This window comes from Chamaea fasciata, unplaced genomic scaffold (genome assembly GCF_029207755.1).
Source record: "Chamaea fasciata isolate MVZ Bird 193981 ecotype frontalis unplaced genomic scaffold, bChaFas1.0.hap1 SCAF_6, whole genome shotgun sequence".
Lineage (NCBI taxonomy): Eukaryota > Metazoa > Chordata > Aves > Passeriformes > Sylviidae > Chamaea > Chamaea fasciata.
In genome coordinates, this window is record NW_027094091.1 from 43432907 (window position 1) to 43454652 (window position 21746).

Here is a 21746-nt window from a genome sequence, read left to right on the forward strand (position 1 = left end):
CATAATGCAGATAAATGTCCCTTTTTTGCGCTTAAAAAAGTTCCATAGGCTCTTTCTCCTAAATCTTTCATTAATTACACTGTCTAGTAGAATCCAGCATTTTTTGCAGAGGCTAAATTTTTCCTGTCGCACATTGAGCCAGATTTCCCCTTCTCCAGACCCATCAGCTTAAAGAGAAAGTGGCTATTCTGTGAACGACTATGGAATCTACATTCAGAAACATGCTCTGGGCAGTAAACAAAATTACCATGGGCTACAAGTTTTACCTATACTTAAACACACAGGAATTAGTTCAAACTTCTCAGCACTCAAATTCACAATTTTATGCAGCAGTACACTGATTACAGTTACTGTTACTATCTCCCTCTAGAGCTACATTTGTTGCTATTTTAAGGTCTAGTTGTATGATTACATCTTCTGACCCAATAAAACCATCGTCACCCAGTTCTTTCAGGTATACACACTACAGAAAGGTACAGTAAGTACAGCTAGGCATCCTTTGTATAATTATTGAGGATTTTTGGCATGGTAGTTTAGATAGAGTTTCTAAGAGAGCCACAATACCATTAGGAGGAAATATTCTCCCACCATCAAATTTGTTTTTAAATGAAGACAAGTGCAATACCATGGACACATGCATGTTCATATGCAGAGCCTTGCTCAATTGTAGGAAAAAAGTGATGACAACTTTTGCAAGCAGAGGTGGCTAATTGTGATTTGACCTGGGGATACTAAACACACAGTTATAAACAGACTTTGCTGAGGTGAATGTCACTATTGCAGTGGCACAGAACTGACTTTGTGCTCACTGGAGCAGCGGTTCTTCAGGGAAGGGAACAGTGAATTCTGGGGAGCCAATTTGTTAAACATTGCTGAAGGAACACGGCAGAGATGTGGGTGTTCAGTGCTCTGATTTAACAGTCATTTGAAATGAGTATGAATAGAGAGCAGTACAAATCAGCAGGCTGTGCCTCAACTGAGGAATTAATCAGTGTGTCGTGATTTCTGGGAAGTAGCACTTAATTCAGTGGACAGAGAACTGCCCCAAAACAAAAGGACATAAGAGGAAGGGAAGGGAGTACCTCTGCGGACTAATGCCTGTCTTGCCGGTCACGGAGGAAAATTAATGTTATTTTTATTCCTTTAAAAGTATTTCAAGCAATTATGTCCCATTTACTTTGGTGCCAAACAGTGCTTGCTAGAGTCAGGTCTGCTCTACTGCAAACAGCAGCACTCTTCAGCCTTCAAGTTTCAAGGTCACGCAGTATTAAACTTGCAAACGCATTGGCACAAAGAAGGTAATAGATGTTGTCAACAATACTGACATATCTTCCTGAAATAATCCATGTTTTAATTTTCATATTCATTAGAAAATTCAAATGATTTTTAAATATGTCATGACACAAAACAGAGGCTATAAACCTACACGTTTCTCAGTTAGGGAAAAGTTATTCTTTTCTGTGAGCTACTTAGAAATCTGATAACAACTAAAATAAGTACTGTCATTTGACAGAAAAAGGAATCCAAGACAGACAAATGAAAAAAATCTTCTACCTTAAATAGACAGAAGATATGCTTGAACTGCACAGTGTTCTGGGACCTGCACACTATGCACACACCCCTCTGTCTTAGAGGGTCCAGAGCACGAAGTCCAGTATGGTGCATCAGAACATCAGCCAGTTCAACATAGTCTTTTTCAAGTAGTCATGGTTTAAACACATATGTGCGTAGATTTTTTAATGTAAATGTTTTAATATGCATTCAATACTTCCTTCTTCTGTACTTTCCATGACCCTTTTGGTACAAGTAAATCTAACTAAACTCATCTTCATTTTTTTGACATTGTGCGTTCAGAGACTGTATGAACTCAAATCAATGATTAACAATTGTTGTTGAAGTGAAACAAATAAATTTCAATAATTATAACTCACAGAATTCATTTTTTCCTGTCTCTTTTCAGTGCAGTTGATAAAGTTTTGCTTCTGTTTTCATTTTAAAATAAAATGTTTTGATTATATACATTTGGGGTTTTACCCTTTATAAAGTGAATTGTAGCTATCTAGAAATCACTGCATCTTGAACTTGGAAAAACGCAAACCCAAATTCAGTATCCCATTGCTCTTCAGAACCATTAAAATTTATTTCAGTTTTGATTTGGATGTTCAATATATTAAATTAGCACTTTGTTCCACAGGAATAGAGGTCACTGGACAGAGGGAAACTTCTTTGGCTTACACAACTTGTTGGATACCTGAAGCATTTCAAAAGATTTCCTTGCCCAGTAGGTCGAGAATAAAATGTTACTTCTTATAAATATGTACATTTAACCTTAAAGTATCATGGATGAGAAGTGTATGCAACAGTAAAAGAAGGAAAAACAGTTTCCCACTTTTAATCTGGACAAGACAAAATCCCGCTTGGTCTCCAGAAAGTGAAGTTATCAGATTTTTACTTACAGTGCGCTCTCAGGGACTTCTGTATCCCAGAACTCACTACTAGGCTGTAGTTTGGGGAAAGGATTCCTCCAGAAAATCCAAAAGGATGGAGTGAAAAAGGCAGAAAAATTGTAACCAAATAGAAAACACTGAATATTACAAGAAGCATTACAAATACATACAACTGGGTTTGTGTTTTTATTAGATTATGGCTGCCACGTTGTCTGCTTCACTCAGTTCCTTTTTTATCCTCTCTCACTGCAGTTTTGGCTCTTTTCCTATCTACTCCCCAAACTAAGGCTAAATGCCAGTGATATTTGATAGCTGAATTGCAGTTCCTAAGGGCAGTCTGGATACAAATTCAGATCCAAAGTTCAACCCAAAATAATGAAAATTTTCCAGAAATCTCACAGAAATAACTGGTTATTTCAGTGTCTTTCCTTTCTAACACCACTCTTTTAATTTTTTTTTTTTTTGTAGATTCATTCATGTTTACCGCTACTCCACTATTAACATCATCTTCTATTGAAGTCCCACACAACCTGGGTTCCTCACAGAAAAGCATCAGTCAGTATTTTCCATACAACATGTGTGTGGTAAGCAAAATGAACATTACTCTGAGATTTTAGGGACATACAGAAAGGTCATAAAGATAAGGATATTCATAAACATTATACATAGGAGAAAAACAAGCCAAGATTTCTCACCATTTAGTTATAAAGTTGAAACCTACACTCATATTCTAAAACCTGGAGTGTTTACAGTCCTTGAGAATCTGACTACAAACACTGTTCTTCCAAATCTGATAGACAAAGGATAGTACAAAGGGCTGAGAAAGGGAAACAGAATCATTCCTAAGAAAGATCTACCCCTGGCAGGAAAAAACGTTAGGAGTTTTCCTGCAGTAGCTTCAGGCATTTTTGCTATGTGCACGTTTTCTTTGTTTCATCTGTTCTAGGAGGATGATGCACCATACGAGCAATGCCAATGTTTTGTTTGCCCAATACTGGGTCAAACAGATGTGCCTGCATGGAATTTTTATTGAAAATCTCATGTAACTAAAATGTTTGCATGGCAGCACAAAGATACAAGGCTGAGTATAGAGACACACTACAGTTTATTCTGCCTTACAAACCAACCACAACAAGCGGATGAAGGAAGGATTGTCATATAAGAATGTTATTCTCTGTTAATAAAGTAACTGTCCAAAGCTACATTTCAAAATTATTAAACAAATAGTTTAGTAAGTATTACAGTCTTACAAACTCAGAAAATTACCTAGTTTATCCTAATAGACAAGCTTACTTTTTAACTATTAAAAAATAATAGAAAAAAATAAGACAGCAATTGGATCAAATAAATTGATCATTCAGTAGTTAGTAAAGGACTGAAGAACAGTTTGTGTAAATTGCCATTTTGAGCCTGGGCAAGACAATTCAACTATTTGGGTTCAGATGTTGATTGCCCTTCAAATAAATCCTTAAGGAATTTTCCCCATCTTTAAATTTTCAGGTCCCATTTCTCAACTATTTCACCTCTCTCATTACTACTTTTTCTATATAAAAGTATTAAAGCCCATAATAACAGAACAAACCTTGGCAGACTCATTCTTTATCACTGCATTTTAGGTGATATCATCATTTGATGGCTGTTTTCTATTAATACCTTTAACTCACGCACACAGCATCTCCCCTGATTTCAACTCACTCAAATTACTGAACTTTAAAATCAGGACTGCGATCTGGGACAGTCTGGTTTTAACAGAAAAACCATCACTTCTTCTTGAATAAAGACATTGCATAACATAAAGAGTTAGATTGCTCTTGATATCTGTTGGAAACAGAATCCAGTACAGAGTCCATGACTGAGTTCTGCACGGAACTAATTTCTAAAAATGGGTAAGTTCCAGCCTAAAAATGGTATAAACATGATGGCTAGCCATAACATTCTTGCTAAACTTTCCTTAAGGAAAAATATAAGATTTACGAACAAGCGTGGACACAGAAAAACCTAAATGAAACTTCCAAATTGAACTGTGCACTGATTTTCATTTTGATGAGGACTGAAAATATCAACCTTACCTCTCACTAAGATGTCAGTCACTATTTTGTTAACAACATAGATGCTCTGCAGAGCCCAGATTACAGTAAATGATATTAAACCAAGCTCCCATTTTTTTTCAGTGGGTTACTGGTTTAAGCAGAGAGACCGAGAACTGCAAAATGTGGCAAGAAGAGGATTCCTATTTGTGAATATTCCTGTAAAAGTTTTGATAGCATTCAAAAAGCATGAAAAAAAAATCTCATGCTTTATGTCTGAGTCAGCTCATGTTATTAGGTTAGTAGTTTTGTATGGGAATCCTGAATGGTCCCTTTGTGCACGTTGGGATTGCTTCTTTCATGTTGTACATAGGGTGCCTTTGAGGAATGCCTCATTCACTTGAAAACACAGTTCTAGAAACAATGTTTTGTCTACTTCTCTGCCCTTGTCATGTTGCTTTAGAAGTAGAGGAGGAGAGCTGATTCAGATAGGGATAGCTTCCTAATACATTCACTTTTGATTAAAGACAATATTATTCCATTTTATGCGGTAGGCAAAAAATTCTGCTCTATTAACAGTCTATGGCACCCTAATGAAATCTGGCAGAACACAGAAGGAAAACTGGGTCCCTCCTGAGTTCTCTGAAGGAGCTGGAGTCAAACAGAGGGAAACCACGGGTAAGATGTTAAGTGGAAGCACTCAGACACAAACCTGACCACAACGACAAATGAAAAGCTTATTCTATGGGGTAAAAGTTTTCTGTTGTAAATAATAATATGACACTTTCAGTAGAGGCTTATTAAACATTTTTTCTGCAACATTTGTGAGTCATATTCCTTTCTCTATTACTATAAACATAGTGTCACCAGTTAGTTTTGCCTAAGTAGCCCCCACTGGCTTGTTTAAACTGGAGCATTCCTTTTTGAAGACTCATTTCTTTTTTAGTTACTTTGCATGCAGTGCAAAACAGTGCATGCTCTACTAAAACAGAGCTGCACAGGAGGAGGCCAACTGCATAATAATTCTTGAAGAGACTGACAATAGCTGGAATTAAATTATGCATTCATTTTTCTTATGTGTTTCAATCTGATTTGTCTTAATAGCATGTTTGCAACACGTTAATTATCAGGACTTGACACTGTACGGTTGGCATTTAGTAGAAGAGTGATTTGACTAGGAAAGTGAAATCCAAATAACTTATATGCACACAAATGCTTGGTAAAAAAATAGATTTGCAATTAAGCAATCTTTACCTCATTACCTACTAACTCAGCATTTCTAAAAATGACCATCATAAACCACCATGTCTCAGATATCCTTTCATTTGTCTAGTGGTCCTACAAAATCATTAGAGACTGCACAAAAATCTACCCATTACATAAAAGCCAAATGAATAGTTTAACACAAAAAATCCACAGAGAAACCTCCAAGCTGACCTTAGACCTGTTACGGTGTGGTGTGAGAGTCCTGTCATTGGCCTGTCAGTGGGAGAGTGACCCCACACCAAAAGGAGCACCAGCATTCCTCTGAAGTCAGTGAAGCTGTATCTCTCATAGCAGCTCTGAATTTGGCTCACTTAGGTACAGAATACACCAAGGAGGGGACAGGAGGAAATCTCAAGTGCTGAAAGTAACATATTCATGCATTCCTCGAGTAATCAGAAATTAGACTAAAATGTTATTTAAAAAAAGAAGTGAGAAAGAACTTGCTGACATCAATTTGTCTTTGAAATATCTTTAAGTAGTATAAAAGGCTTCCCATGATACTTCTGTGAATTGTCTCTCTCACCCAGATCCCAGGTGTCAACTAGCCTCAGTTTCAAATATATTCCAAATGAAACACTTTGCACATCCTCCCTGAATGTGTTCTTTTTGGGGGTGGGTGTGCTGGACAGTTTGGCAAAAAGCATTTGCTGTAATTAGACAAACACTTCAGGAGAAACAGCTGAACAGATTTTCACTGAACTGCTGTACCTAGTTAGATTTGTGCTTCTACTAATAACAACCTCTACCAGTTTCAACCCTAAAGATCTGAGATGCAAAAGACAGCATGAATAATTCAGTGAGCATGGGGTCCTGAGCCCACCTTTCCTTTCATAATGAGGGAAGTAATGCACCTCAGGTATAAAGTTTTACTCTAACAGGGCTTAATCTTTCTTTCTCTTTCAGTGCTCTGTTACTAAGTGCTGTGTAGGTGTGAAAAGCTGTATTACCATGTAATTTTGTTGGGATCAGACTTCCAATTACCTGCTTTGCTTCATGTTCATTTACACAGAATGATCAAAATCTGTTTTATTTTCTAACAATAGCAAATTTTGCTATAATTACTTTAAAATGGAAATTTAAGGAATAGTGCCCTGGTTAATTCACACATGGCACCTATGCACACAAGAATAAAATACCATATTATTTATTACCTTTCTCATAATGAAGTTTGTAATAAACAACTGAAAAACTAATTTGTTTTTTGACAATGGCAAACCTTTGAATAGAGAAAATCACAGAGTCGAACACAGAGTGCAGTCCTGTGTGGTAAGTGGTCTCCATAGCAACCAATAGATTTTATGCTAAGTCTGGCCTTTAAAAACATTTCACGTTTACCACCGAGAAAAAGATGGCCTTGATTTAAAAATGATACAACAAGTATCTTGAATGTGCATGCTTTCTTTTCTCTCTCGCAAATAAAATTAGCAGACGTCCCTTTAACACCGAATCCTCTGAGAGCTGCGTGTCATCATTGACGTATGTGTGGGCCTCCTTTAGGCTTGGAAATTTTTTTTCCTTGCATATCATTGCAAGACTTGAAGCCCTTTCCCCCCCATTTACCCCTCCTTGTTTTTCTCTATCCAGAACAAAAATAGAACATCAAGTTCTTATCTCAGTCAGTGATCATGGTGACAGTGAAAATATTATTGCATGCTTATCTATAGCAGTTTCAATCTTACAAGCTTATAATAACTTGCAATAATGGAAGAAGTAGTAACTATAGCTGCAATGCCTGCTACAGCCTAATTTACTTTCACTCCACATTCAAGTGACTGAGGCCCCTAAAAGGAAATGTATTTTTAATAAAGAAAGATTCCAACTTAAGGATGTGTGTATGTAATTATTGACAATGATATGCTATAAAGAGTTGTATGATTATAATCATTAGCACTTAATGAGAATTTTGTTTGCAACACAATTTTGAGTAACAGGACATGAGGGTAGACGTAGAGAATTATAACTAAATTTATCATTATCTTTTCAATTCTTATAACCTGACAATATAGGGTAAATTACTTTAACATTTAATCCAAAGCAGAACTTGCATGCTCAGGTTATTCCTCTTGGCATGGGTGTGGGATGCCTGCTTTTCATTGATTAGGAATGCAGTCTTGAGAGCTTTGGATGAGTAGGAGGGGAAGATACAGAGATTATTTGTTGCTATTCCCGTAAAGGTAATTTCAACATGCATTCAGTCATCATCGTGACAGTAATAGCACTTCATACATAGCCTTTCACATCATGGAATGTTTGGTCTCTGTGTTCCATTCCATCACAAATGCAGTAAAAGCATCACTCCTACCACACTGACTGCTTTCTCCACAATTTCCTTTGTGCAGAGTACACTTTCTTTTCATTCTAACTTTAGAAAGGTCCTGTGTTGAGCCTCAGTGAAGAAGGCATCAAAGAGTCAAGTCCTGTTTGCCATGAAATAAGACAATATAACATAATTTATTACCCATTTTTTTTTTCTTTCCACTATGTGTTATTAGACTTAGGTTTCTCTAAAGATGATCATCAATGCAACAACAAAATATTAGAGCCTCCATGGTGAAGGAAACAGGCAACAAAACAGAAGCTAAAAGCTTCTGTATGAAGAAGCATGATTCCCAGTACATCTCTAGAGAAGACGACAGAGGTTCGCCCCCTGTAGAAAATAAATATGCTACAAATCTAGTGAAGATACAGACAGCACAGCCACAAGGCCAGAGAATTCTCAGGTACCAGAGTAGGGAAAGGCAGGGTAAAAACTGCCTGTCATTCCTTTTATTTCTTGCATCAGGATACACTAAGCACATTGAGGGGAATAATTAATCACAATAACAATGTGTGACAGTATGCCAATGAAATCTTGCTTACAGTGAATGCTGTAGCATTGGTGTATCCTCACCACTGCCGCCACCCGCTCCTCCCATGCTCTTTTCTTCTACACAGATGGAGAAACACCGTGCCAGAGTTATGATTAGCATAGGGTTGGAGTTATCAGAAACAACTGAGCAGTTCCTAACAGACCACTTTTCTTAGAACATAAATCAGAAAGACATGTACTGCAACTTCATTGCAAAAGGGTGAAAAATGCAAGCAGAATGTTCCAAGGGAGGGTCCTACCTGTCAAATGCTTCCCTTGGCTCCTGATGTGCAGACAGACCTCCACAGAGCTAGTAAGAACCTGAGGTCTGCATTCCAGACCAAGCAGCACTCCAATTTCCCTGGGAGTTGAGCTTTTGAAGTATGCCTCCATGCCCTGCTTTGAAGGGAAAAAGTGAGTATTAATACTATGGGATGCAGCAGTATCTCCAACAACCTTACAGGGATACCACTGCAAAAAAGACGTCTTATGCAAAACATAGGATAAAGATGATGGTATTGTATTAGTATGCCTCCTACCCAGAATCTCCTTCCTTCACATACTCCCAGAATCTAATTAATTTCAATTCTTACTCTCCTATCATCATATGTACTTTTAGCAACTCTGTTTTGATTATACAGACCTTTCACTTTGCCTAGTTCTCTAAGAGAAAAAGTTTCACATAGCCAATTCTAAAATGGAAGAGAATTGATGTGTTCTGAATTAAATATCTGCTCTTGTTTTGTATTATTTAGAGAGACATACATACCTAGAGAAGTGTTCCCCTAACGTAGGAGTTTCTAATATTGACTCATAGATATTCTAGTGAATAAGCCTGAAGGTCTGTGTTTGGGGAAAATGAAAAAGGTAAAACACCTAAAACTCTCATAAGGCAGATTCAACAGCCTTTTTTTCTTGTTTCTGACTGGAGATACAGCAATGAGGTCTTTTTTCAAGCATGGCAGCATACTGATCATATTTGAAAGTGGCAACTTGTCATTAAATACCTGTCAAATATTCCAGCTTCCACAGTTAATTACAATATAATATTCACTGCCTTGAGAGAAAAATATGCCAACATAAATTTGAAATGGGGCATGAGAGGGAGCAAGACAGTAGGCACAGCCACTAACCATCAAAGCCTATACACTATGTAGTCAGACTAAAGGTCCACCAGCTGCTGTCCCGGATAAAAGTAGTCACTGAGAACTATTTTGATAGATATTACAAAAACTTGTAAATGGACCCAACTTAGAAGATCTATTTTATTATGCCACTGCCTCTTCCACACAGAGAATATGTGGTTTTTCTAATAAAAACAGTTGATTGTTTTACATAATGAAATATCCTAGACCGTATTAACTTTTACATATTAACTGTTTTAATGTAGATGTGTCAGGAACCTGAAAATAAAGCTTAGTGATAGCTCTAGGATTAAGCTCTTCTCACTTAGTTAGCATTGCTAACTTTGATTATAAATTGCTTTTAAAGAGCAAAGTTTATACTGTAAGTCCTCCCAATGCCTCCTACTAACTGACATCAACAAGGCATCTGGGACAAGTGTATGCAAGTAATTCATCTTAATAATCTGTCAGCAAAGCTGTCCTAATAGGATGTGTCTTTCATTTTGATTAAAATGACCCTCTGAAATGTGGTCCTCATAGAAAGTTGACAAGCAGAGGCAAATTCTGAACAGTCTGGCACTTCTAATTTTATCTCTGGAAAATGAAAGTGCTGTTAAATACTCTTACATAACTACTCCCTCTGTTTGGCTGTCTTTGCTTAGCTTCCACATGAAGAACTTGTCTATACCCCTTTGATGATCAATAATAAATAGTCCTCTTTGGTTCCTGTGACATTCTTTTATTTTTTATTTTCTACCTCCATGGCATGATTTCTAGTATTGCTTGGGAGTGCCAGTAATTCAAGACAGTAGTTAAATGAACTACATGTTTTCTTAAACACACAGCCATGCTTTGAAAACACTTCTCATACCATCTGGAAGGCTTTAATCTTGAGATTTTTTTAGTGTATGAGCTGATGGGGTACATCATGTTGTCCCAATACGCATACACATTAAACTCTCTAACATTAGATTTTTATTGTGCTGCCATGCCATGGTGTTTCCTTAGGAATCTCATTTGTCCTATATCCTAGGACCAATCATTGTGAACTGGTAACAATTTCAGATCTAACAATTACTGTAAGGATGTAAGACCACAGATTCCATATTGAAGTTGTCAACACAGAGTTTTTCATGAGCTTTTTCATTAGACCATAGTATGTTTCATTTTATGATTTCTGCCACACATAAAATGCAATTTCAGTGTCACTATTCTAGGTCAAATTGCATGTACGTTAGAAAACATGGATAGTACCTTTAAAAGCTAGTTTTAGGTATCAGGTAGAACAAAAGTTGCGTCAAGAATAGAGCCCTGACTTGGAAAGGCAGTCGGGGAAAGAAAATGTTGCTGGTAGATTGTCAGTAGGAAGACAATCGCTGAGTAAATAGTAACACCAGCTGAAAACTCCATTAAAAAATGCACCCATTTTTTGCTTTTCAGCTACCTCTCACAAATTGTTAGGAAACACAGGTTCTACCACTTCAGCTAGCTCAAATGGAGAGAAAAAAAAAAAAAAAAGAACAAGATACAAGAGTATTTTTGAGAGGTTTATGCAAATTTCTTCCTCCACAGTTTTGGAAGGGCTAGTTGGTAATTTCATTCATGCTCTACTTAAAATAATGGGAGAGTTTGGGCTTGTTCCAAGACAACATGACATAATGTATAACATATGTTTCGTCTTGAACATACACATGCTGTATTCCCTTTTTACTTTTCTAATCCCATACCTATATCCTGTCAGCATCAGCCTTAAAAATAAAAATGGTGAGATAAAACATTATTGCACAAATTCTGATTTACTGTCTTTGTACATGAAGACTAATGATTAATAAGGCTTTGAATAATAATTCAATACCAGGAACGTGGAAATATGGGACAGAAAAAGAGAAGAAATATGAAAGTTCAGGTAGCAGTTTTACTACTGTTTACCTTCCTAGATAGATCAGCTAAAGAAAGCTTGAAACATTTTTTCTCCCCCTTTCTGTGCTAAAACTTGAGTTGTTCTCTCTAATGTGCAAGACAATTCCTTTACCATCATTTCATCTTTGGGTCACCTGGAGATAAAGAGTACATATGTATCAAACACAAAATGTTCCAGATTCCCCAACTTCGGGTTGGGTAATGACGTGTGAGTCCCAGAATCAGGCTTTGTACACCTCAGTCTTGTACTACAATAACAATATGTTAGCACTCTTCCACAGCATAGCTTCTCCTGGTAAAGGACTGGGATATTGGACTGTAGTTCAACATAACCGCGCAGCATAATGGGATTTTTGTCAGAAAGCAAAGGACTCCTTCTATCTCCTCACATTGCAGCCTCCCCTCTGCCCCTTCCTTTTGGCAAGCCTTTCAGGATCTGAGCTGAAACATGCCAGAGGGGTGGAGCGTGTGTGTGTGTTTGGAGGGGGGCCAGTTCTAAGGACAAACACGGATTTTCAGTTAAGTCAGAGATCTACCAATTAAAGGAAAAAAGCTGGGAATACACAGCCAACGTGAAAGGAAAAGCAGGGACCACAACCTGTTGTAGGAACATGCACAAAACTGCACCAAAGGCATAATGAGCAAAAGAATGGAGCAGAAGAAGGCACAAAACTTCCTTTTAATAAAGACAGCAGTCTGATATTAAGCTGGATTTTCATACCTGTTTCACATCTTCCAATTCTGAATGAGTGCTAGGATCAGATGTTTGGATGAATACCTAGAGTATTCAATGGAATGTTCTACCCCTGCATGGACTCCACTTCTTTTGTCTGTCCTAGGATATCAAAACCCACCCGGAACACAGTTTCTTGTCATAAATCACACACGGATGCTTGAAGCAGTGAACCAACACTGTTCTTACTCTCTGCAAGAGGAAGAGAAGGCTTGCATAACCTACAGAGCCAAAGGGGAAACCTGCCAGCCTGCCCTGAACAGGACTCCCAAGCATCAGATGCACAATCTCTGCAAGTTTCTTCACCTGGCAGAAGCAGAAAAAAAAGTAAAAATGCTACTTCTACTGACACTTCCCCTATCCACAGAAATTAATTGTGTTTGTAGTATGTAACTGCCATAAACTGACATCAATGTTCCTGTTCTTCAGAGAAAAAGACAGGCTGAAGAAAGAAATAGATCGCTGAAGGAGCAAGGGAGAAGCCAAGCATGTCCTGCTCCAAAAGGGAATTAAAAAAACCAATTAAAAATTAAAAAAGGAGCCACAGATTCCACCTTCACAGATAAACCATAAATGCTTGTTGTCACAATCACTCCACAAAAGTAAAAAATTTATGAGGGAACAGGCAAAGCAGCAGAATTTATGCTCTCTGAAGTACCCAGTCCTCCAAGTATCTTGCCAGTAAGTTAAGCAGAACTGTGTGAAATTGTACACTCCAGGTGATATTCAGCAACACTGCAGAATTTTTCAATTTAATTTCATCAAATGTCTTAAGGGGAAAAAGGCACCTTAAAAAAATCATAGAAGCTCAACTGTTTGAACAACATTTTCTAAATATATATTTAATTATTATTCTGTTGACTTATTTTGAATTTTTCTTTCATTTATACTAAAGAAGACCTCCAAATATTAAAAAGCAATCGAATAATAAAGAAAACAATTTACTAAAAGCTCATTTAAGCCCCTATATAAGCAAGATAGATTTCAAAATTCAAAGAGATTCAATATTTGACATCATTCCAGCTCCAGAACTAACAGGCTGACACAACTTCTTTCTTTCTTTCTACCACAGAAAATCTAGAAACATTAATCCTTAAGCACATCCTAAGGAGGTGCTTAGTCCCCAGCCCCAAAAGCACAGAAACAAGCTGTCCTTTACACTTGAGAGGCTGAATACTAGCAGAAATATTGGCCCTAAGAGCATAGCATGTGAGGGGAGAGACAATTCATGTTTACTTCAGAACAAAGCATGTAAAGAGGAAAGGAAAATCTTTTCATCAAATAGAATGAGCCACACTGGAACTCAGAAATCAGTTTTCTGGTTTTGGCTCTACCTTCATGCACTCTGGGAATATCGGCAAGTTCTTCGAATTTCTGTCTGCTTTGATTTACTCCCATTAAAAAAAAAATATGATCATTCCTTTACAAAACAATTCAAGATGTAGAGATGAAAAACTCTGTAACAGATATTAGAAGATTTTCTGCATTTTGCCTAAGATCCGGAGTCTTAAAACCTTCTTTAATTCACAGTTCAGTGAATTATCCTGAAACATAAAAGTCTTTGGATAAAAACATTTGCATTTAGATACATTTAACCTTACATTAAAACCAAAAGATGAATAATCCTTTAATGCTCCTGTCATATTTATTAGCTCTGCTCAAGGTGAGCAAAAGCTCTTGGGAATAGCGGTACCAGACATTCTTTCCCTTCCCCCATTCACTATTTTTTCCCTTCTTTAACTGCAGGAGTTCCGTTCTAGCATTGTTTTTTCATCCTAGATTTTTCCCTCCTGGCACAAAAATCAGAATGCAGCAAAGACATAAGGGATGACAGATAAAAGAAATAAGACTTACACTAAATTAACTGTATACAGAATGAAAGAAATACATTCTGCTGTTCAGAGACACATTCTGACCAATTCTATCATTAATCTCTACATCATTTAAATCCTAAGATTCTCTCCCAAAGCTCAGCCTAATTATTGTTTCTATTTGTCTTCTCAGAATCATTTAGGTTGGAAAGAAGCTCTTGAGAGCATCTAGTCCAACCCACTGCTCAAGCAGGATTACCTAAACAGGTTGCTCAGGGAGGTGCCCAGCCAAGTTTTGAGTATCAGAAAGGTCAGAGACCCCACAATTCCTCTGGACAACCTATTCCAATGTTGGACTACATGTACAATGAAAAGTGTTTTCTTGTGTCCATTGTCACTTGTTCACTGTATCACTGGGTGCTACTGAGAAGTTTGACTCCCTCATCTGTATCCCCTCCCACAGAGGCATTTATATAGGTCCATGAGATCCCCCCAAGCCTTCTGTTCCACAGGCTAAACAGTCCTGACTTATTCAGGCTCTCCTCAAAGCAGATATTCTCCAGTCACTTAAGCATCTTCACTGTTCTTGCTCTACTCGCTCCTGGAAGTCTGTATCTTTCTTGTATGGGCAAGCCCAGAACTGGACACAGCACTCCAGCTCTGTAGAAGGGAAGCATCACCACCCTTGGCTTGCTGATACAGCAAGGGAGAAGCAAGGGAGCTTCCTAACACAGCCCAGGATTCTCTTGGTTTTCTTTGCCCCAAGGGTGCACTTCTGGCTGTCACTCCACCATCTGTCAGGACCCCAAGGTCCACTCCACTGCAGAGCTGCTTTTCAGCCAGTCAGCCACCTGCATGTACTCATGCCTAAGGCTTTTCCTTCTCAGGTGTAGGACTTGGCACTTCCCTTTGCTGATCCCAGCCCTTTTCACCAGCCTGCTGAGGCTCCTCTGAATGACAGCACCATCATCTGGTGTATCAACCACTCCTCCCAATTTTGTATAACCTCCTAATTTGGAAAGGGTGCCAATTTTTTCTATCATCCAGGTTCTAAAAAAGATGTTAAACAGCGTGGACCTCTATACTGTATCATAAAAGTCATTGAGAAACAATCTGTAGAGAATACATAGACAAACAGGTTAACTTTATTTCCTTTCACAGGCCTCAGAGTATATTCTATGGAAAAGAGTCTGCTTGCTCCATAATATTTACCTGAATCCTTGCAAAGCTTTATGCGTGTCAGTACAACAGGAGGGAAGGAAACACAGAGTAAAAGAAACAATTATGAGATTATACTACACTGACTTATTGGTGGGCAACAGCTCTACATAAAAAAAAAAGAAGTAGAAGTACTGAGGTAAAACATTATGAAGAGAATAAGAACAGGAAACAAAATGAGCAAAAAAATGTGGAAGATGGAAGAATGAGCATGTCACCAGCATGAGAAAGGAACAAGGACAACTTGCCATCAGCACAGACTGTCTTCTCTGGCTGTGATCTGCTAAGGTCTTACAGCTCACTTTCCAAAATATGATTGTTACAGCTATTTCTTTCTTTTATAGCTCAATGATGACAGCTACAGAGTACTGCTAAGACAATATCTACACCAAAAAGCCCTCAAAATACTCTTCATTCCTTCTCATTTTTCCCTTCTGTTTTGACTATTAGAGATGTGCTCAGAGTTTCACAGCATGAATGCCATTGGTAAAGTGGGATCCCATTCCTGATTGCAGAGAACATAAAATCTTCAACTGAAAGTTTTTCATCAGCTACAGTGTACTAACACCCATTATAACTAATTTTTTTTCTTCATGTCAGTACTGCAATCAGGGATAAAATAGCCCATAGTTTTACTGCTTTTATTGCTAACCGAGCCAGTAGTCTGAGGCATTAACTCCTGTCACATCAGTCCGTTGGCCTCTAATCTATTGCCAGAAATGACTAATAATTGAATGATTAACACTATCTACTAAGATGTTAATTGAACACTGACCACCTTCAGCTGCTTATCATTTTTCCCAAACTCCTTCCCACCATCTACCCTGGCTGAAGGTACATCCTACTAAGATCTGTTGGCATAGTTGTACCTTGAGTTGCTTCCTAACAAGGCTGTTCCAGAATTATTTGGGTTAGTTTGGATACACTCTAAATTAGTTTTCCTATTTTGAATAATTTTTCCTGAAAAACACAATAGAACATTAACCTGTTCAGTCATGGAAACTGATCAGACAGGACTGAATCCTATTAACCTGTCCTGAATTCAGTAAGAGCATTAGGTCTAACTGCAGTCTCACTAGCAGCAGAAACCTTCTACGTTACTTCAACCTTGCCATCTTCTAGACAAAATGAAAAAAGAACTTGTCTAGCAGTATTTTTGTATGATGGATAGTGGGCATTTAACTTCTGCATTCCTCTTAAAAACTCCTCCTCTGTATAATGAGCCTAACCTCAGCATCTGAATTGCCTACCCAGACTTAGTACAAGTACTCACCATAACATATCTGTTTTAGCAGTAACCTGATTTCACCTTTAAACTTAAGATGGAGAGAGCAACTGGTGGCATACTGGGTGTACTTACATAGCAACGTCTTTATCTCAAAACCTTGAGAATTTTCATCCTGCTGCTGAGAATGGGGACAGAGAGCATTTAGGTGGGCAGCTGCCTAAGGCCAACCTGGCACTGTACCAGAGTGGCATGGAAAACACTAAGATGATGATACCAGAATTTGCAATTCATACCAACAAAACAAAACACTGGCCATAGAGCTTAACCTTGACTACATGCATTCCAAAGTATTAAGGAGTAAAACCAACATTTTTCATTACAGCTGCAGATCTATTGTTTCACATGGCAGAATTCAGAGCTTGCTCTTTGGTGGCCACATTTGTTTGGATAGTATCATGAACCCCATCTCATTGGAAGCACTTCTGAAAATTCATGTTTGATGGGAATTTATTTCCGTAAAAAAACTTAAGGGTCACTCCTGTTCTGGTCAAAGAAGCCAAAAAAACTTAAATTTGGCAACATTACTAAGACCTACTCTGAGGCATGAAACCCTTTACAGCAAGAAATTCATATATATATATAGATACATATTTTAAATATAGATATATATTTAAACATTTCTTGCTGCAATGGTAAGCACAAAGAAAACAAAACGTGAGGTTTACCTGTTACATAATAAATATGTGTTCTGCTCTCAGTTATATGGCTTTAAAATCAAGTTAATCCGATGGACTAGCAAAGTTTCCCTGGCATGTACTGGTACAGGAGGGATGGAGGGGAAGAACAAAAAGAAATGCAGAGATGGCCAAACAATCCAAACAATCCGAACAATGCCAACTCTGTCCTCCCTGCACAGAATAAGATTAAGAAACATAATTTTTATGTCACCTGCCATTAACTACACAAATTTTGTTAGGCCATTTTGCTAGTACAGAGTTCACTGCCATTTAGACATGCTAAATGGAAGACATTGAAGGCCCTTTATTTTTTTGGATACAGCCTTGCCAGCTGTATTATATGAAAGAAATCCTTTCAAGAATATTCCAGAATGAGATATTCCAAGTTTGCCAGTCCCAAGTTTACATATTATTTTTTCCATTTGAATGTCAAGAGGAAAGCAAGACACACACAAAACACACCAAATGAAAATAACCCTGACACAAACCCAAAACTCAAATCCAAATCTAAAATATTGTCATAAAACCCCAAGTCCAAGGTTACTATCCCCTCTCATGTCCTTTTCAAGGGAATGAAGCATCTTTGACAGCTTTACTGTTGCTTCCATTAAATTTAATGTAGCTACATGTTTTGAGTTGCATCAAACTGATTTCAAGAGGGATGACATCAGGATTTCTTTTCACGTTTTGAATGCCCACGTAGCCATCTCTTTCAAGCACTCTAACAAAAAAGAGACTTTCAGAAGAGAGACCTCAGTCTTATGCTTAGAAAAGAGTTTGAGATTCACCCAGTATTCTGTGGCACAGCATTCTGTTTTACATCTGGGATGTAGAATATTGGAAGGATGCAAACACATCTAGAAGATCTTATAAGTAATCTCCTCTCCTGAGCAAAAAATGTGGTTTTCATGGTATTCTTCCACCCTGGAACGTTTACCTTTTACAGGTGTTAAAATGCAGGAAAATGAAAGGTGTCTCCCTTTCTTTGTCACACATAATCAAAATAATCTATTCCTTCCCTCTGTTCCCCAAAGCCCCAAAATGAATAAGAAAAGAAGTCTTATAATAGGAAAGAGCAGGATATACTGAAGAGAATGAAGAGTTGCAGTCAGAGGGTTGCAGCTGCTGAGCACAGACTCCACTGCACACATATCACTGGTAGGTCTTATACTCCTCTACTCACTAAGCAATTCCAGCATCACACAGGAGGCACGGAGTCTGTTGCCTCTACAGTGGCAGTCCTAGCAAATGCCTCGTGTCATAAAATTACCTTTGCTGGTACAGAAAATGATATCCCATTCTGAATATACTTTCAGGGGCTTCTAGGTGCATTATATCACAAAATATACTAAATGTCTTTGCTTACTGACAGACCTACACTCTTAGCTTAGAATTTGAAAGTCATACTAAAAGCATGTTAATTGTAATAATAAAGTGCTTTAAGTAGGGGCAAGCTGTCACCTGGAAACCTGTCTGCATTCAGTAGTAACCCTAGTGAGCCACATAAATATTCAGCTGATCATCATGATACAGGACACTGAACACACCCCATAAAAGCCCTAGTGAACAGCCATGAAAATTTTACATTTACTTCTACACACTCTCTAAATACTGCTGAGACTTACCCTACCATTTAATGAACTCAGCACCTGAAGAATTTACTGTGCTACAGGGAATGGTATCTACACAAACACATGATCATGTCAATCAGCACCCTAACATATGCCAGACCACAAAATTCCAGTATTGTAATAATTAGTTCATTGGTATTAAAATAATTATTTCATTTGATCATACCAACTAACAGTTTCTAAAGTTGTTGATAACATTAATTAGCAAAAAAAAATAGAGACTTCCTATTTCAGGTGACACTGCAAAAGGTGAAGTAAAGAGATTTCCTTTTCTTAGTTTAAATCTAAGAAACAAAATTGTTTACTTTTTTAACAGTAACTTTTGAGATAGTAGCATTTTCTAGGCAATAGTAACATTTTTATGGTGATGGATAAACACATACAAGATTGATTTACTAAGATATTTGGTAACATGGAAATTGAATGAATCTGTTACAACTGATCTTTCACCTTCCCATATATTTAGCCATCAAATCCATTTGTAACCTGATGAAATATTATCCAAACATCGAATGCTGCTTTGGTGGATGTTTTGGCTAAATAGCTGAGGATACTGTAGCACAGAATCGTATCATATATCCTGTTTACTACAGCCCAAAGACAAAATTACAGGTTCTGGCATTTCAGTTATCTGGTATTCCTGTGCTCAGGAATTTTCCCATGGCTGTTTCTAATACAGAGAGGTTCAAAAGACAGCCTTTAGCAAGTTGGCCATACATTACTCTGGACTTGCCTACAACTTTGCACAAGAACTTAGAGGTAACTCCATGACCAAATTTTGGCCAAATTCTGAGGAGTCTGATCACATTAATTTACTAGATGCCTGATATAACAGTAGAACCCTCACAATTGGGTAATTACCTGACAACTTTGAGAAAATTAATCTTTGAGACCAAAGATTCTTGTTCTTCTATCACTTGCCTGATAAGTTATTCTTCAAATCCTTGCAAACTTATACGCAAAAACGTTAAGCATTCTGCTGGAAGTTACACATTATAGCAAGAGGAAAAAGCATGTTCTGAGACGTTTCAGACAGGTTAGTACCAACTCTCCTTCATAACACAGTGAAATAAAGAATTAGCCTTAGCAGTGGAAGAAGAGAGAATTTCTATAATAGTTTTCTGCTTCATGTGCTTTTATCATGGATCAGCTGCGGTCTGTGATCTTTCAGAAATATTTCACACATGCTGTGTGGGTATTAATATTGAGGCCAACAATAGCGATATGCAAACTGGGTGCATACTTCACCCTGTGTGTCAAGCCAATCTAGAACAGGCAACGTCAGCAAAACAGCAGTTTCATGAGATTTAAATTGTCTACATTCTATAATTGCACATACAGTTACTTAATTCTAAAATAAAGTCTTACACAAAAGAAACCAAGCCTTAGCTGTGAATGTAACATACATTTATTCTGAAAACTAACAATGTCATATTTTGAATCATAATTTCGAAAGGCAGGGCTGAACTCATCTGTACGTGTTAGAATTCATCAATATCAGGAACTTGCAATATTTACACTTTCAAATCAGAAATGGAAAGAAAATCAGAAATAGTCAGACATGTAAAGATACAGCAGCCATACCGTTGCCCACAAAGTAACTATGAATGCAGCACCTATTCAATTCAAGCCTTAGTTATACCAAATGATATAATAAATTGCTTTGTTCCTGACAAAAGCATCAGGCTGAAAGACCTATGATGAACCAAGCCCCTTATGTGGCTTGTCACTTTGCACGGTAGGAGTTTGAAGTTCTGGTACATTGCAGCTTCCAAAGCACTTGTGCATTTTGCATAGGCGACAAAGCAAGGAACACTGTAAAAATCTGGACTCTTTTTAGTCAGTTATACTCTCATACTGCTATAAAACTCAGTTAGCAAACAAAGAATCAAATATGCTACATATTGCACAAAGCTTTCATGTTTAAGAATTGCAATCTCTAAGACAAGAAGCAGATGATCAGGGAATTGTAAGATCAGTAAGACACCAGTTTAATAACCACTGCTCTTGGTTCTGTGAGAAAATGTTACCTCTTTTTTTTTACAGGTATCCTGACAGAGCACTTAAGACAGGGTTTGAAATATGATTATAAGGTAGTTTTATGGATAATTATATGAAGTACCTTCTAATCATGAGAAACACTCAGAGATAGCAGAAAGGTGCTTGTGTAGAAATGAATGAGTGACAAGGCAGACCAGCAGCACCAGAAAACAGGTGCCTCAAAACCCAAATTAAATACACTAGACAGAGAAGTGGACAGCCCTGAAGGTCTTGAAAACAACAACTTTTGGGAACAATCTAGAAAATTATTCTCTAAGTTGGCTCTACCAAGAAAGTAAAGTGTTATTTTTCAGGGAATTACTCCTTCAGCTGTACAAATTCCATGAGTATCACATAGCTTTTTCTTCCCACACATCTCTCTTCTTTAAGAGGCTTAGAAAAGAGAGATAGCAATGAGTCACTCACTTTCTTTACTGGACTCAAATTTTTATGATTTAAAGGAGAGATAAATTGAAGAAGGCAAAAAGTAAAGAATTCTCTCCTGCCTCTAATGACAGCAGTTAGGACTTTGGAACAGTTTAGGTTGCTGCAGCCTCCAAAATACACTTCCACAATCAGCTGGTTTGACAAGATATGGGATTAAAAAAAAAAAAAAAAAAAAAAAAAAAAAAAAAAAAAAAGAGAGAGAGAGAGAGAGAGAGAGAGAGAAAGCAAGAGAACTCTGAAGTTCTGTAGTGGCTAAAAGCATAGACAAC